Here is a 16,741-nt window from a genome sequence, read left to right as displayed (position 1 = left end):
AGTGATTTACTTATTTGTTATTTGTTATGTGTTTCTGCCATGAGCTTTTGGCCAAGTGTCTCCCTATATCTGTCATTCTCTAGATGCCAAATCAGACCTTCGGGACTCAGCGAGATCTCCCCTCTCTGCGCCCCCCACGTCATTTTCCAAGCAGTGTCCTCTTTTCCATCACCAGGGCACATATCAATTTCACACTGACACCTCCTCCCATCTGTTCAATTCATCTGTTGGACAGTAACTTGCTGCCACTTCAGAGCAACAGGGAGTTCACTCTTCCTTTCACAGCCCTCTGGGAAGTTCAGTGAAATTATCTCTGATTGATGTGATTTCTTCTCTTGGTCCTAATGACAAAATTACAGTAAAATCCAGCTCTATTTTGCACCGCACTTGGAAAAAAATCTGCTCAGCTTTTGTCTGCCAACCACAACAAAAATTTGATTAACTGGGGATCAAGCACACATTGGTTTTATGTTTTTAGGGTGTGTTTTTTCCCCCTGGCTAGCTGAGGAATAAAACTGAAAATACCATTTATTTCCCCCCTTATTATTTGGAAAAAGAATCAATAGGTTCACCCACGTTGCTGCCCACTGGGAATAAATTCCCCCAAAGAAATGGAGTCTCTGACAGAGAAGAGCATCCTGCAGACCTGAGAATCAGGAATTTGGGGGCTAAACGTGGTGTTAGAAATTAGGCAGACTCAGCAGAGATCTTTGGCATGTGGGATTTTTATTTAAAACTTTATTTGCTATCACTCATTTTATTTGCTATTCCTTGTCTTTACCCTTCTCCTAGAAGCCAAGGACAGAGCCTGTGTCCTGGTTATTTGAGGATGCAGATTCTTGAAGTCCAGCTCGTGTAAGTGGACTGTATTCTAATGAAGATGGTAGAGACTTTTACAGATAAGTAAAGCCAAGCTTATTAAACGACTGTCTCAAGGTCCATCTTGGACTCTCGTCCCCCTCCCTCTGAGACACATGGAACTCCCAGCTGGTACCTTCCCTTGGTCTATGGCATTGTGAGAAAAGGGAAACTTTCTTGTTACTAAACTAACAGATTCTTTTAGCTGCAGGGGAGGAAGAAGCAGCCAGAATGGTACTTTGATACCTTGACCAAAATTCAACCATACTTTAAGGGAAAGGAATTATTAAAAAAGGAAATAGATTATTGAGCACTATCTCTGTGCCAGGCACTGGATTGAGATTTTTTAACTGATAGCCTAAGAGGCTCTACATGATCTGCCCCCTGCCTACCTTCTTGACTAACTCTATGCCCAGGTCTTCACATCACTAACCATGCTACAGCCATGCTGGCCATTTCCTACCTCAGGACCTCTGCACTTGCAGCTGTTGCTGCTGGCAATGCTCTTCTCCAGATACATGTGTGCTTCCCTCCTTGTTATCCCTCATTTCTCGATTCATTGTCATCTCAGAGAGGTCCTCACTCAGTAAGGTGCCCATCTTCCACACCCAGCTATTCTCTATGATGTTCCTTTATTGTGTTCTCTTCGTAGGCCATCACCACTTGTAGTTAACTCATTCAATTACTGCCTGCTCCTCATGAGAATAGAAACTTCATGAAAGCAAGGAACGTTCCTGTCTTGCCACTGTGCGACCAAGAAGCCAGTACATGCCTGCCAGGTTACAGAAGCTCAATACATTTTTGTGGAATAAGTGAATAAACAACTTTCTAATCCTCCAAGATAAATATGTTTATTACCCCATTAATACATGAGGAAGTTGAGGCTCTGAGCAGACAGGGAAACACCACAGGTTTACACAGCTGGCAGGTGATAGCCATACTTTGGACCATAGAACTGCCTGAACCCCAAAGCCTGAATCCCCCTCACTACTAGAAACTGTGCTTTCCAACTTCTGTTCATGAAAAATGTCTGAGCGGCTGTGACAGGAAAAGAAAAAGTCTTTAATCAGCCCGCAACCATGAGTATGTCGTACCAGGGATGTATCTTTCAAATCAAGCATTGCTATTCTGTCAAAAACCTGGATAGAATGAAACTTCAGAAATCATTGCATCTGGGCTTCTCTCATGCCCCTTCCCCTTTTGGGGGATCTTCAAAATTAGGCAAATGAGTCCAAACAGTGAAATGGGTGATGCGGGCATCTGTCTAGGATGGTTGGAGTGCATGAATTTGATAAACACTATATTGGGTGTGTGCTGTCTGCCCTCATGCCAAACCTTTTCACTGAAGTAACCACTCACCCAACAGGGAAGCCAGTGGTACAAAATCGGGGGACTTGGGTCCCGTTGGTAGCCATTGCTCTAGGAACCTCTCCTTTTATTAGCACCTTGCTTATGCTCTCATCTTTGTTTCAGTTCATATTCACCCAGGTATCCCACCCTTTACTTCTTGTCTCCAGCTCAAAGCTCAAAAGCCTCACAAAAAAGGACTAAATTTTATTTTCTGAATCTTGAACCTTGGGTGCCCTAAAGAAGGGCCTGCCCACCGCTCACCCATCTTCCAGTCATTTCTGGGCGTGACTGGTTTAGGAAACTACTCCAACCAGCTTCGGAGCCGCAAACAACGTACCCTATTCTGGATGTTTCCAGGCAACAAGTGTCACTTACAAGGAAATAACCAATGACCCCACCATACTTCCTGGACTGAAATTTTCTGCCTCGAAGAAAGGAACCCACTGGAGGTGACCTGGCCATAGAGAGCACTCACAGCTCCCTGACTCACTCCAGAATCAAAGAGAAGTTAGAGTTCAAAAGCAAAACTGGCACTATCTTCTCGTTCCTGTATTTTCTAACTTTGTCTTTTTTATTAAGAGAATCATAATGTTCTCTATCTACATGACACTCCCCATCTTTAAACATTAACTAATTAATTGACTGAAATGGTATCTCGGGAGCATTCATCATCCATCCCATTAGCCAGCGAGCCAGGCGACTGTCTATAAAACTGCCGCACACTCAGCGGAGGCCCTGTGTTTCCGCTTCCCTTCCCAGAAACGGCTTTTGTGTGTGTCTGTGTCTGGACGTGGAATGGAAAAAATAAAAGGAGAGGATTTTGCTTCCACCAACCGCTATAAAAATCTACCTCTGGGAGACATGGAATTTCAATTGTGAAATCATCCGTCTTGGAAATTGTCCTGTCCTCCAGGAAAAGAAAAAATAAGTAGTTTAACAGCCATTGCCCTTCAAAACAATTACTAATTATAATGTCTATAAAGAAAAATACCCTTGGTACCATTACTCCTAATAAAGCCAGGCGAATCTATAGAAAGGAATTAGCTGGCATGTCTAAAATCTGACCAGAGAGCTCTTGGGAGTGGGTCGGAAAGGGGGTGTTCCAATTGGTTTATAAGCCCCAATCCAAAGCTTTAGGAGCTTACCACCTGGGGCAAGCCCCTTTCAGCAAATCCAGAAGATTAACACAGGCCTCAAGGAAATCAGGCCAGGACAATTACAGCTGAGAACCCTGGTCATTTTTCCTGACCTTCCTTTCAGAGCCTCCCACCCCATGTTCCCTCCCCACCCACTTCACCTCCTCCTAAGCAGTTGCCATAGTGCCTGGGATTCATGCTCTGGGGTTCATCATCACACTCTCCACATAGTCCTCTGAAAAATGCAGAGATGCCTGGGGAAGGGTTACATCACATCCCTACGGCCGTAGAATAAATTGACTATCGGATCCCATCTGATTGGAACAAATGTGCTGTGTGGAAAGAACACTAGAGGAAAGACGCGAGAAAGGGGGCCCAGACAGGAGACCTTACAGGCAGCACTAAAGGTAGACAAATGAAGAGAGTCAAGTTCTCCATCACTTATGTGCCCTGAAACCTGAGTCAAGCCATTTGAACTCTGATTCTCAGACCTCAGGTCCTCATCTGTAAAATGAGGCAAGGGGCCAGGGTACGGGAAACCTAGTATTGAGGTAGTGTTTCGTTGTAGACAACAGAAACCACTCCAGTTACTTTAAGCAGAAAGGAATCAATTACTAGGTGTAAGGTGACTTAGAAAAACCAATGGAAGGGCCAAAGAGTTGGCCCTTCCACGAACAACTCCCTGCCCCCCAAATCTCCCTGCCTCTACGATGATCAGAAAACGGCCACCACTGCTACAAGAAGTCACCAAGTCAAGGAGGCAGTGGCTGAAGAACCACCCCAACTCTGCCTTGACCCGCAGCAGCAAGGTGGGTCACATTATACCTTTCTCCCTTCTAACTCATTTCGGAATTCAAGACTCAGAGGGAATCTGATTTGCAGAACCTAAGTCATAGCCAGGATCCTAGCTGCAAGAGAGTCTGGGAAGTGTACTTTTTATATTTCCAGCCTCTGCAGTATAGATGACACAGTCAATAGGCTGGAATGGAAGTTGAAGGAGACCATCTACAAAGTGCACTGCCCACATGTTTCAGAGTTATCAAAAGAATCAAATGAGATGGTATTTATCAAGTACCTCACACAGTGCCTTTGAGAAAATAATGTCTAAACTAAGACCTGAAGAAGAATAAAAGTTAACCAAGTAAAGAGTGAGAGAGGGGTTCAAAGGCTGCATGTTGAGAAACCGGAAGAATACTGGCATGGCTGGAGTATTCTGAGTGAGAAGGAGAAGTGGGTGAGAATTACCATGGCTATGCCCCCTAGACAATTATCTGGGAGTAACATTCCCCTGAGGTTGAAATCAGACATGTTCGGCAATTAACATTTCACAAAAATAACATTTGAAGCAATTTTAGTCTACCTTTCTGCATCTTAGTAGTCTCTTCAGCAAAAGAAAATAATATTAACTTTTCACTGGTGGTTGTGAGCATTAAATGAGCTAACAAATATAAGTTGTTAAAAGAGGGCTGGCCACGTCTTGAGCAGCAGCAGCATCATCAGCAGCAGCAGCAGCATCATCATCGTCATCCTTGATGTCTAAGCATACCACTCCAGAGAGATCCCCCATTTTCATGCCTTCTCAGAGACTCTCTCCAGCCTACACACAGCAGAGGCACCCATGTGACACCCCTGGCCACAGCTGATTGGACAACAATGATACCGCCGCCTGAACCTATCAGATTCTTAGACTTGGAAATGTGAAAGGGATACAGAGGCTGAGTTGGTCAGAGGGTGTTAGAAACTAGAACTAAAAACTTATGAGAAGGACGAGCTAGAGCTCCGGACAAGTGGAAAGTAATAAAGAGCAAAACTTGAGGTCTGGGTGGCAGATGTGAGTCTGTAGAGAGCAGAATGGAGCAGATGTGGTGAGAGAAGCCCCAGAGAGAGAGATGGAGAAAACGGTTGGTTAACAACATTCCAGTCCCATGAGGTCCAGCTGTTACACTGGATTCCCCAAGTACCTTCTGTGTCCTGACAACCAAAATTCCTATTCACTTTAATTTCTTTGAATGAGTTTCTGTTCCTTAAAATTAAACCATCACTGCTGAAGAGACTCGTCACAGTGGAAAGCTGAGACTAATGTTCCTTAAAATCAGACCTAAAATGTAACCCCATCTTGGAAACAGGTCACAATGACCACAACCATGTGCCCACCACCACAGTGAGGCTTTGCACAGGCTGTTGCCTCTGGACAGAAACCTCTTCCAATCACTTTTCCAAAACTATCTCTCACTCACCTTCTAGACGGCTCCTTGAGGATCACTTCCACAGATGGACCCTTATTGTGATTTCCATAGCTCTCAGAACTTCCCTTTGCAGCATGCAGCTCACTTTGTCACCTGTCCAATGGCTGCCACCCCACCAGATGTTACACCACACATGTTCTTGCCTTGTTTCCTGCTATGTCTCCAAGGCTTGACAGAGGGTCAGGCACACAGGAGTAGTAGCTGCTTGATAAACATTCAATGAATGAATGATCAATAGTCTAAAAGGACCAAATTGACTTTGAGCTCTCTTAAAGTTTTATTTTAACCTACTGGGTGCTCTACCCTGTGCAAGGTGTTGGAGACACAAAGATGAATTAGATGTGATCCCTCTGTTTAGGGTTTCACCGTCTAGGAGAACACGTGGATGTGTAAATAAATACATTTATCATAATGTAACATGAATATTAGGAGGCATAGAGAGAGGAAGGGAAACACTATCACAGGCGTATTAAAATACTTATCTTGGGTTTGGATGAGAGAGGAGGAGAGGGGTGGAGGAGAGGGGTCCTAGTGTCCCCCATACCACCATCCCTCTGAATTTCCCTAGAAAATAAATGTAGTGGACATGTGTTGCATGGCTGCTCAGCATCTACTCTCCCTTATTCCAGAAATGCCCACACACCCCTGCCCCCCCCCAAAAAAACCCCACAAACTTTTCCTTTTGGAGAAACACTTCGCCACCCTCTCAGTCCAAGTGTTTTAGATGGGACCAATCTAACATCCTACCCCACCCCATGTCAGGGTGGGTGTATGTCGCAGGTCTAGCCAATATTGTAGCCTCACTATGAGTGGTTCATGGATGACCATATATAAAGATTAGCCAAATGAGACTCAGTCTCAGGAAACCAATGAGAAAGACATCCCTTTCTCCACTAAAATGGCTGAGCTAATAGCCTTGAGCTGCCAAAGCCCATCTTACAACCATGATGGGGAAACCTCCCCGAGAATGAAGCTCACGGGAAACATGGCAGGCCCAAGAGTAAAAGGTGCTTCTAATGAACATCTGAGTGCAACTAGATTTATCCTGGATTTCCGATTATGATTCAATAAATTCTACTTTTGTTCTTAGACCAGAATTTCTCCACCTCAGCACCACTGACTTTTTGGCTGGGAGGGCTGCCCTGTGTGTTGTAGGGTGGTTAGCAGCATCCTTGGCTTCTACCCTCGAGATGCCAACAGTCACCCCACAGTTGTGACAACCAAAAGTGTCTCCGGTCATTACCAAATGTCCCTTCAGAGGCAAAATCACTTCCCATGGAGGACCACTGGTTCAAACCAGTTTTTAGGGCGTGTAACCCAAAAGAGGCATGACCACATAACCCATCAAATAATTTCCTACCTACTTTCCAGGAATCATTTTCACTCCTACATTTCTTTACTTCCCATGGTATCTGAAACATCTTTCTATGGGCTTTGCTTTCCAAAGCCCATCAGTCTATTTCACTTTTTTTTTTTTTAATATTGGAGTAAATGAAAGTCAGTCAATCAGATCAAGAACAACTTAGATTTCAGTTCCAGCACTACTTTTATAAGCACCAGGTTTGGGTACATCGATTGTACCCTTCCCCCCTCCCTTTAAAAATTTAAACATCTTCCCTCATTTACTTTATTTTAGAATTTTCAGCAGTCAATTTTCTTTTATGCACAGACCTTGCCTTCGATGGGAAACTAATCAATAAGAAATTATTTTTTGCCAGGCTATTTTAAAGTAATGTAACCAGCATATTTCTCTCTCATTCATGGCTTTATTGATTATGAAGTGAAAACAGAAAGATAGAGAGTCCACACTGCATTCCTGAGACCCCATTTCATTAGGCTCCGTCACGCCGGCTTTATCCATCGGAGCTCTTCCTCCTGATAACATTGCTCGGGGGGAGCTTGAGTTTGATCATCAACCTCATATTGTAAATTGAAGCTCACCTAGAGATGCGTTAGTCCCTTAGAGTGGGGGGTTGCAGGGTGGTAATTAACAGCAAACGTCGGGCAGATAAGCTGCATCCGCTAATTCTATCTGAATTTTTTATTTCATTTATTTTTTGCCAGTTATTACTCTTATGGCAATGCTGCTCCACCTTTTGGCTCCCAAACTGGAATATACCTTTCAAGAAAACATCACATTGCCCTGAGAGGTGGCTCAGATGTTTAGAGCCCTATCCTATACACCAAAAGATCATGGGTTCAATTCCCAGTCAGGGCACATATGGGAGGCAACCAACTGATGTCCCTCTCTCACATAGATGTTTCTCTCTCTCTCCCTCCCCTCCCTCTCTCTCCCTCCCCCTCCTTTCCTATTTCTCTAAAATCACCTCGGGAGGATTTTAAAAAAAGAAAAGGACACCTTGTGTTGAATAAGAAAATCAAAATGAAAATGGAATTTCAAGAGGACAACAGCTACCATCTTTTCAATTGTCTTTTAAAAACACATGCAGGAAAGCTTTCAATGCACAGGCACAGTCAGACATGCGGATTCGTTTCATAGATGCACTCATGTGTCTGAAAACAGCCATAATGCCTGTGAAGATGCAGAGAGAAAGATGGACAGCCAGTGCCCTTCATCCCATGCACACGGTAGGTACTGGGTGGCTGGTGGCCTGACTTCGTTTCTCAGAGTGAGGGAGGGGGAAAAGACTCTGCTACTAGGAGTATTAGTAATTTGAAAAATGTACTGATCCTTTATCAGAGGGAGAGAAATCCATCTGTTTGGGGGCAGTAGCTTGACTATGGCAAGTCACCGATGGAAGGCACATGCCTGGGTCAGCAAGACATGAGAGCACACTGACCACACCCCTCAGAGCACTACACCCTTTCAGCCATGAGACTAAGAACTCCCGTCAAGTGAAACCAGCAGTAAATGGGCCTCCCTGGATATCTGCACGTCGCAGAACTCCACTCCCTGGCTATGCACAACCCTCCATGTCAACGTTATTACAGCAAACGCGGGCACGTGCAGACGAAGAAAGAATGGGATTGAACAATACATAATCTAGCCAACTCCATGCTAAAAGCAAACAAGGGATAGAGGTTGGGAGGGATTTGACCATTTATTCTTTCAACAAAATGATCGGGCTCCTATTCTGCACCCAGCACTGTCCTAGGCTTTCGGACTATAAACAAAACATAGATGCCTGCATTTGGGTGGGGGGCTGTAGCAGGCAAGGATGAAATCTTGAGTGTATGGTTCAGGGCTGCGATCAAAGGGACTGCATTAGCCTGAACACTACCTAGATCCTACATGCCCATAACGACCCCACTGACTTGGGAAGAAGTGAGTGTAAAGAAAGAAACAAAATGTTTCCTGCACCCGCGTGTTCTCCTCTATCTTACCTGCCAGGGAAGCAAGCTCCCATCTCCAGGACAGGAGGTGGCGAAGCAGGAGGGGGAGTAGCAGCGGTGTGAGCCAGCCTGAGCTGTGGCCAATGTTACAATTCTCTGTTTAGATAACACCCATCCTTGGCTGCCATCAATGAAATTGGAGCCTCCATGAAGCCGTTAGGATTAGTTCATAGGAGAGTCTGCAAGCATCAAGAACTCACTCACGTTGAGTCTGCTCTGCCCATCCCTTCCCAAATATCCTGTCTCATTTCACTTTCACAGCAATCGGATGAGGCATTGTGCCTCCATCTCACAGATGAAGAAAGTGATGATGAGAGAGTAAGTGGCTTGCATTGGGTCTGGCTGACTCCAAAGTCTATGTCCTTTCTTTGTCGCTATGCTGCCCACTTCACTCAATACAACCCACTCATTAGTATGTGAGTGTTAACCTGAGTCTAGCTGGCTCTGTACCCATCTCCAGGGAGGCATTGTACGGGTATGGAATGAAGGTGTGCAGTCTTTGCTCTCCTGGGATTAACAGTTGAGGAGACAAAGGGGGAAAAAATACCCATTCAATTTTTAGCAAACAACACCATGTGCCACCACACCCACCTTATCCTGTACAAACCCCTGGGGGTCCCCGAATGTGCTATGCCTTTGCACAAGCCTGCAGTGCCTTCTTCTTCCTCCTCCCTCCTTCCACCAAGATCCTCTTCATCCCCCAAGAGTCAGCTCCTTTAGGAAGGTCCCTTAAACCCCCAGGCTGATCAGTTGCTTCTCTTCTATGCACCCCAACCCCTGAGTGTTTACCTCCACCAGGAAACGTATAATATCCCTAAGAAAGGGAATATCAGTGAGAACTTCAGGGGTCAGGGAACCCAGTGGAGAAGAGCCTGAGATGGGGAGATGGAAAAAGAGAAAAGGAGTGAAGGATATGCTGTGGTCCAAGGGGGGGGACCGTCTGTGAGTGGAAACTGATAGCCAGACAGCAGTAACACAGAGAGCTAAGGATACTCAACACCCAATTAATCACAATGTTTTACTTCCACTTATTTTCTCTAGGAGCTCCCACCTCCGGAAGCATAGCTGATCACCACAGGAATGAGGTAGGTTAGTAGATACAGTCATCCCCATCTGATGAAAGAAGGAACTAAGACACTCTGAGAGGTTTGGAAAGCTGCTCAAGGTCAGGCAACATAAAGCCCCCCAGGCAGCAGCCCCCAGTGGTTAAGATCACACCCTCCGGTGTCAGGCCAAAAACAGCTCTCAGCTTCCTGGCCCTGTGACCTTGAGCAAGAGACTAAACCAGCCATGGGCAAACTACTGCCCGCTGGCCGGATCCAGCCCGTTTGAAATGAATAAAACTAAAAAAAAAAAAAAAAAAAAAAAAAGACCGTACCCTTTTATGTAATGATGTTTACTTTGAATTTATATTAGTTCACACAAACACTCCATCCATGCTTTTGTTCCGGCCCTCCGGTCCAGTTTAAGAACCCATTGTGGCCCTTGAGTCAAAAAGTTTGCCCACCCCTGGACTAAACTTTTCCCTAAGACTCAGCTTCTCCATCTATAAAAGGGGATGAAAACTCTACTTCATAGCGTTGTTGGGACCATCAAATGATGATAGATCTTAGTCAGCCTGTGACATTTGTGACCACCACTTTATCCCACCCATCACTGCTGCTTTTGTTTCGTCTGAGTCGTCTGCAAAGCCATGTGTATGGAACTGGTCCCAGTTCTCTGGTAACATCAAGGTTTCCTCTGCAAACCTGCTGGACAAGACGACTTTGGACCCCAAGTTTCTGAGCTCTTGTCCAAATGCAGATCCTCTTCCTCACAAAGCCAACTTCGCTTTTCCTTCCTAAGCTGTCAGGAAATGAAGGCCAGGGGCTGGCTTCACAGAATGGTTTGGGAAATAATTAGTTTGCCTTCCACAAAGGCCAAAGTTCACTGCTGAGATATTTAAAACTCCGCTGATGGCTTAAAATAAATATCACAATGGAGATGTCAAAATAGCAGTGTGTTCTAACACATGACATTTGGGGGTGGGGGGAAGCAAAAAATGTTAATGGATTTACCAAAATAATCTCAAGGTAAGACCTTTGAGGTTGGATACCTTAGAAATGTCACATTGTTTCAATTTTCTTTTTGGTTCTTTGTAAGTTTATTTTCCTCCTTTGAGGGCACTGAAAGGTTTGTCATGAAAAAGAACCAAGAAGTTTCCTCAAAAAGAAAAAACTAAGCATAATTGTATTTTTTAAATCAATGATAACAATTTTCAAATTTTAAGTCATTTTTTAAAATCAATCATAACAATTTTCCATGTTTAAATCCATTCTAATAATTGTTTCTTTAAGAGCTTAATGCAATTCCCAAATGCAAATAACTGACTCCTCCAAATGAAAGATGTAGTGAGTACCCAAGGGAAGCCATGTTCTGGGCTGGGTATTTTAAATATTTCTTTCATCTTAATCCTCACAGATGCTCAGTGAGGCAGGCAATGGAGACCTCAGCTACTTGCCCAGGAACATGGGGCCAATGAAGTGCACAGTCAGGATTGAGCCTAAGTCTTTTCTTCTTCCTCCATGCTCTTTCCGGCATATTCCCAGAGCCCTCCACTCCATCCCAACCTATGAGAGTTAACACCCAACATGATTAGGAAAGGCAACAAATGCAACCTTATAAACTGGAACTCATGGCCAGTATAAAGCAACAAAGACTAAATGTCAAATGCAAGCAGTTCTAGTACATATCCATAAACTCAAGAATATGTCCTCTTGCCCTGGCCTGCCTCAGAGCCTTCTTCCTCATCTCCAGCACTTCACACCTTGCACTCCATGCTTTGTTGAACACCAAATCACATATATGGCCCGAATTACCCATGCCTCCTGTCACTATGCCTTTGCAGATGCTGTTCCTTTTTCCACATGCTCTTCCTCCACAATACACTTGGAAAACTCCTATTCACGCATCAAAACCCTGCTGAAACATAATCTTTTGGAAGAAGTCTTTTTCTCTCTCTCCCACTCATACACCCAACGGAACTCATCAGTTTCTTCTCAGTCCTTTCTCTATACCAGCTACATGCTTTCTTTTTGTAATTAGCACAGTGTTTGGGTTTTTCTTCTTTTGGTTGATTGGTTGGTTGGTTGGTTCGTTGGTTTGGCCAACAAATCTGTTCCCCTCACCACAGTGACTTTTGTGCAGGCAGGAGCTATGCCTTAATCCACTCCATATCCCCCATGCCCAGGCTCAGTGTCTGAGTCAAAACAAGCATTTAATTGAATTGAATGGAAACTGAAAATGAAAACAAATATCATGGAGAACCAGAAGAAAGGGAAGCAAGTGCTAATGTTGTGAAAGTCTATTACAGAGCAATCAACCAGACCATGTTTTCCTAATACAGATTACAGAACTGGCGCAGAGACAGACGGGGAAGCAGTGGGGAATCTGACTCTCCGGACATCTGCTGGGCGTCTCATCTGATCAAGCCTCGCCTTGCCGTGCTGACGATTTCATCTTTCAGAACTCAGAGGAAACGGCCAGGGAAATGGTTGCTTGGCACCAAGTCCTGGCAACAAGGAAACACTGGTTGATGAGAAAGTGGTGGAATCTTTGGGAGAAAAAAATCAGGCACGTGAGCTTAGAGTTAATCACGGTGCAGAAAAGAGGGGAAGCATGCATTAAACACCTACTGGATACCGCCTACTTTACATGTGTTACTACATTTAATTCTCACAACAACCCTAGAAAGTGGGTATAAGTCGCTTCTATTTAAAGAACAGGAAAAAGGAAAAACAGAAAATGGAGAAAGGTTAAAGTCACTTGCCCAAGGTCATATAACACATGTCTGTCTGCCTGCAAATCGCAAGTATTGACCTCACACTGAGCTGCTGAGCAACTATCAGGGCATTGCCTGACTGACCACCTGGACTTGAAGAAAAAGGGTATCAGTCCGTATAGCCTAGATAATACTACAGTAACAACACACACACCCCAAAATCACAGAACTGTGACACAACAAAAGTCATTTCTTCGAGGCTGGGCAGCTTTCTAGAGTAGCATCTGCTGTATTTTGTGTGATGGCCCAGAACTCATGGGACTCAGGGACCCTCCATCTCAGCAGTGTTTGCCTCAATTGGAAAGGACCTCACACCAGGGCTTCCTTCCCCAGTGCCTAGAAATAGCACACGTCACTTCCATTCACATGACCCAACCCAATGCCTAAGGGGCACAGAATACAATTCTCCAACGGGAAGGAAGAAGAACCAGAGAGGACCAGACACCAAAAGTCCCTGTGGTAGCAGCCTCTGTCAAGTTGAGAAGGAAAGCTGCCTTGCACAGCAATGGACACCTGAGGAATCCTGCCTCTGTGTGCTCCCAAGAGAGAGGAGAGCACACGAAAACAAAAATTAACTACATAGCAGTTCTTGAAAGGAGAGAGAAGGCACCCTCTTAACAGGAGAAACTGATTATGAAAGATGATTTCACAACCAAGAATCACCAAGCATGTGGGGAAGCACGGTCCCCTATGAACAAGGTCCCGTGGCCACAACTCCAGAAGAAATTAAATTGAAAAATGAAAGGGGGTATTTATAACATAACTAGAGGTCCGGTGCATGAATTTGTGCATGGGTAGGGTCCAGCCAGCAAGCCCCACCCCCATAAGGGTAGGGGGGCAACTGGGGGGGCAGCAGGGGGCAGGGCTGCAGGCGGTTGGCCAGCTGGCCCCGTCTCCTGGTCGAACTCCTGGTCAAGGGGACAATTTGCATATTAGCCTTTTATTATATAGGATACTGTGGACTGAGTGGCCTGCACAATAGGAATTTATTTCTCACAGTTCTGGGCTGGAAGTCAAAGATTCTTGGTGTGCCAGCTTGGTCCGTTTCTGGTGAGAGCCCCCTTCCTCGTTCACAGACAGCAATCAAGCAGAGCATGTGTTCCTAATACAGACCACAGCCTGCTTGCTGTGTCCTCACAAGGTGGAGACAGAAAGCTCTGGTCTCCTCCTCTTCTTACAAGACCACTGATCCCACGAGGAGGCTCCGTATTCATAACCTCATCTAAACCTGATCACCTCCCCAAGGCTCACCTCCCAAAGGGCTCACCTCCTAATACCACCCATGGTGGGTTAGCACTTCAATGTATGCATTTGGAGGGATCACACACATGCAGTCCATAATAGGGAGGCCCAGAGAACCTGTGTCTGTTCAGTCCACGTTTACCATTCCCAATGAGAAGGAGGATGAGGCATCAACAGCAATTGACAGGAATGTGCAAGAGCTTCCTGGAAGCTTATATTTGAAAAGCTATGAGCAAAAGCTGCAACATGGGACACCAGTAAATGTGCCTTTGGAAATGCATGCAAGGTAGCATGATAGAAAAAGTGCTGAGCCTTTGCCACTGAGGGAAGGGATGCTCCATTTACACACTAGAATCCAGTTCATGTAATTCTGTATCATTAATAATATGAAAGCTGAGCTCTATCAAGATTCTTACTCTCACTTAGAAGCAACAGTTTGCAAACAGTTATGGTATCTGATCCTTTGTCAATTTCTGATTACTTTTGGGACAAAGTGACAAAACATTAGGGCCATTATAACACCAGATTTTATTTGGATGAAAATATCAAAATTCCTAGAGGCAAGAGAATAAGTATCCAGGTACAAATTATCTAGACGTACATCCTTCATTTCCTTCAGGGGAAGGGCCTCACATACACCGAGCCCTTTCACAGTACCAGGCCCCATGATGAGCAACTTAAATATTTTATCCATTTCATGTCCACAGTAAGGGTTATGACAAGGTACTATTAAGTTCTATTAGCTCCATTTTCAGATAAGAAAACTGAGATTCAGAGAGGTTAATTTCATTGCTTAAGTCCACAAATTTAGCAAGGAGCAGAACTTGAAGTCAGAGCCATGCCTGTCTAACTCTAAAGACTGTGCGTTTTTCACTACAAGGGATGGAAATTGGGGAAAACAAACTACTTTAACAAACTGGAATACTGGTAGACTCTCTTCTTTATGATTCTTGAAGGAGCTTCTCTGAAGCTACCAAAGCCAGGCATGGTGATGTGCTCGGTCCACATAGGTCCTTTGCCCCATCTGATAATTGATTACTGCCCCCAGTAGACCCAGCTCATTGATAGCCTTTAATTAAATCCATTCATCACAATTACCACCTGAGCTCCATGAGCCAACAAAAGAAGGAATCTGTTCACCCAACTGACCTTGAATCGGGCTCACCCTTGATCTCAATGCTCATCAGATGGAGAAGTCTTCCAGGCCGTCATGGAAAACTGAGGACTGCCCCCAGCCCCCAAAGCTGGCAAGTTAGTATCACATGAGATGGCTTTTGGAAAGCCATCAAGTTAATATCACATGAGATGAATGGAAGCAGATGGCAGGTAAAGTACCTGGAACAGCTAAAGATACACTGGACCAATGTAGCGACTTGTATTTCCCACATTACTCCAAACAGCAGCATCCTCTCAACCCAATTACCTCATGAGTCAAAGCACCTCTTGCAAAGCTCCATATGCTCAACCTTGACTTTTAAATGAGTAGAAACCTAGGAGACAAAAAAAGTGATGAAGAGTCTTGGCTCACAGTCAGCCAAACCTGGGTATGCATTCCAAATCCACCGCATGCCAGCTGTATGTAGGACTTAAGCCGTTAATGTTTCCACACCTCAGTTTCTCCCTCTCTGGACAGGAATAAACAGAGCATATTCCTGCCATCCTGTTGTGAGTGCTAAGTGAAGAAATACAGGTCACGTCCTTGACACAGGCCCCAGCACACAGTAAACACTCAATAAATGTTGGCTATTGTTCCTAAGGAAGAAAATGGTTAGCTAGTCTACACATTTTATAGGTCAGCACCAGTACTGAAAATAACTTTCTGCCATACCCTGAATCTTCCTCTCTTGATTGGTGAGCTTATGATTCTTGAATTTCAAACATCTCCTAATTAGTTATTTGGGGGGAGAGGTCTGTGGGTAATTAATGACCCCAGGATGCCTTTCTCTGCACCCGGCTTGACTCATGCTCTTCCTGGGGAAATCTCATCCACATTATGATTTACTCATCCCCTCAACAAACACTTATTAACCTTCTACTAATCACCAATTACTATGCTCTCTATATGGAACTAGGCACCTCGTATCCCACTCAGCTCCACTTAGATGCCCAGGGGCCTAAACTCAAAGGGTCCAAAACTCGACTTTACATATTTCAAAACATGTTCTCCCCCTGCCTCCTTTCTTGGTCAATGGCTCTGCCGCACTGGAATCACCCTGGACTTCCTCCCTCCCCCTCCCTCTGCACATCCAATTGATGCTCCGTTTGGGGGGACTGAGGTCTGTGCCTCTCCCTTCCCATTTTTCCACCTTCACGGCTGATTCCCACTCATCCCCAGCAGCTTCCACCATGGCCACACTTCCTCCGGCGTCCCCCAGTACAGCCCCCACATGCAGGACCAAGTCATCTGACACCTGACTGTGAATCTGCCACTTTCCTCTGTAAAAACCTTCAAGGATTCACAAAACCTCCCAAATAAAGTCCGCTCCTTAGTCAGGAAGGCCCGTCAGGATCTAGCCCTGCCTACTGACCCGGCCCCCTCTCTGGCCATTTCTCACACAAGCCCCTTCCCTTCAGATGCAGCAACCTACTGGCCATCCCCCAGTGTGCCCTCGCACTCCTCCAAGCCTCTGAATATGCTGCTGCTTGTCTCACAATTCCCTTCCCACTCCTTGGCTGCCGAGCTGACACCTAGTCATCCTCCTTCATGAGTTCAAATCCCCCTCCTGGCCTTTTCT

At 45.0% G+C, this 16,741-nt stretch overlaps 1 pseudogene; it reads left to right on the top strand.

Annotated features, from left to right (window-relative positions):
• The first annotated feature begins 4,054 nt into the window (after positions 1 to 4,054).
• LOC102761478 overlaps positions 4,055 to 16,741 on the top strand; it is a 28,262-nt pseudogene continuing 15,575 nt past the window's right edge.

This window comes from Myotis davidii, unplaced genomic scaffold (assembly GCF_000327345.1).
Source record: "Myotis davidii unplaced genomic scaffold, ASM32734v1 scaffold1115, whole genome shotgun sequence".
NCBI lineage: Eukaryota > Metazoa > Chordata > Mammalia > Chiroptera > Vespertilionidae > Myotis > Myotis davidii.
Note: the sequence above shows the minus strand (reverse complement) of the source record. Positions and strands in the feature narration are given on the sequence as shown.